Raw genomic sequence first — 2500 nt, forward strand, 5'->3', positions numbered from 1 at the left:
TTGTAACGGGTTGGTAGATTAAACAAACGTAGCGTTAATTGTCACGGGTTGGTAGATTAAACAAACTTAGCGTTAATTGTCACGGGTTGAAACTAAGGACTGTGACTGTAATACAAATTAACCTCATTTCAATGTTTTAAAAAAGAAGAAAACAGTTTGTTTTGTTTAATGACACCACTGGAGCACAGTGATTAATTAATCATCGGCTATTAAATGTCAAACATTTGGTAATTCTGATATTGTAGTTATCAGAGGAACCCCGCCGCTACATTTTTTATAATGCAGCAAGGGATATTTTATGTACACTTTTCCACAGACAGGATATCACATATCATCGCCTTTGTCCCGTTGTGGTGCACTAGTTGGAACAAGAAAAAAACCCCCAAACAGCTCAATGGATCCACCGAGGTGATTCAATCCTGCGACGCAAGCACATCAAGCGAGCACTCAACCGACTGAGCTAAATCTGGCCCCCTCAATTTGTAAAGTCCGTGTGCTATCACGTAGGTCGAAGGTCTTGTTTCTGGTAATCAAGGTCACCCAGATACGATATAACAATAGCTCGATCACTCAGATCGCTTTTCCACGAAATAGGCTTCGATTTCTCCGGGAACGAGCCGGAAGTAGCGCTCAGTTCTGTGAAACTAGGGTTCTTTAAACATACACAATACCTGTTACAAAGCAGCTTTGGCCGTTTCCTGTTGTGTTTGTTCAATTGTTATGCTTGTCGTTTGTTTGTTTGTTTGTTTGTTTTTGCTGGTTTAGGGTGTGTGTTTTTATGGTATCTCTGTGTGTTTTGTTGTTGGTTTTTTTGGAGGTGGGTTGTTGTTGGTTGTGGGGGTTTTTTTTTTTTTTCTTGTGTTTGTTTATTTTGTTGTTTTTGCACACTCGTGCACACGAGCATTAAAAGAACAAACCTTTTATTTTGTTTCACGACACCACTAGAACACATTGATTTATTAATCATCGGCTATTGGATGTCAAACATCCCATATGCACCATCCCACAGGCAGAATAGCACATACCACGGCCTTTGGTATAGCAGTTGTGGTGCACTGGCTGGAACGTGAAATAGCTCAATCGACGGGGATCGACCCCACACCGACCGCGCACCAAGCGAGCGTTTTACCACAGGGCTACGTCCAGCCCCCTTAAAAAAGCATTGCCACACAACAATTTCAGTATTAATTTGTCCTTGCACCACCAGTGTGGGACTAATCACTGTGACCAATGTCTTGAAAGTGGGCCAGGTCAAGAAAGGGTATGTTGCAAGCTCAAACAGCACCGAGGGAAACACGAAACTGCAGGTTTGTAGCTAGAGTGGTGCACGGAGCTAGGCAGGGTACGGAACCTCGTTGGTACCAGGGGTGAATATAGCCAGATAATTAAGTGGCTGCTATACAACAAAATATATATATTCACCCCTGGCACCAACGTGCTTCCGTAGCAGAGTAATTAGAACACCCTATATTGTTGTGGCTTGACGTTTTCTCTCTCTCTCTCTCTCTCTCTCTCTCTCTCTCTCTCTCTCTCTCTCTCTCTCTCTCACACACACACACACACACACACGCACACACGCACGACTAAGGCATAATGATTTATTAATTATTGCATGTCAAACATTTGATCATTCTAACACGTACTCTGCAGAGAAAACCCTCTACATTTTCCACATTAGCAGCAAAAGATCTTTTATATGCACTTTCGTACAGACAGGACAACACATATGGCCTTTGATACACCCATCGTAAAGTTCTGGCTGGGACTGAAAAACACCAAATCGGTTCACCAAAGTTTAGTCCATTCTCAGACACAAACTAGCGCTCTATCAGCTGGCCTAGATTACCCCCAAATTCCCCCACCCCTCGCCACAAACGGCTATGATATGATTACAAGGAATGCGTAAACGTGTTTATCTCTTATTACTCAAGCTACCCGGATATGTTAGTAGATTAACTAGGTCAAGAGTGTATACCTTTTCCCGAGAAATAGCCGCGAATCGAATTCTCCGAGAACGAACAGGAAGGTTAACGGAGATCCACGAAACCAACAATGCCATATAATAGTAGGACGGGCGTTTGGGTCCTGGTTTGGGGTTTCTAGGTGTATAAAGCGTAGCGCGCATAAATGTTCCATCGACTGGTACTAATCAAACACCTAGAAACTCCAACCGAAACCCGAATGCCCGTGAATAGTAGTACTTATGAAGCCGCGGAGATGTCATTTCGTTACCGGCCTCCGTGGTGCTGTGGTTAAGCCATCGGACATAATGCTGATAGGTACTGGGTTCGCAGCCCGATACCTTCCCACCCAGAGCGAGTTCTAACGACTCAGTGGGAAGGTGTAAGACCACTACACCCTCTTCTTTCTCACTAAACACTAACAACTAACCCACTGTCCTGGACAGCCAGCCCAGATAGTTGAGGTGTGTGCCCAGGACAGCGTGTTTGAACCTTAATTGGATATAAGGACGAAAATAAGCTGAAATGTATAACAGGAA

The sequence above is a fragment of the Gigantopelta aegis genome, chromosome 3 (genome assembly GCF_016097555.1).
Source record: "Gigantopelta aegis isolate Gae_Host chromosome 3, Gae_host_genome, whole genome shotgun sequence".
In the NCBI taxonomy this organism is placed as follows: domain Eukaryota; kingdom Metazoa; phylum Mollusca; class Gastropoda; order Neomphalida; family Peltospiridae; genus Gigantopelta; species Gigantopelta aegis.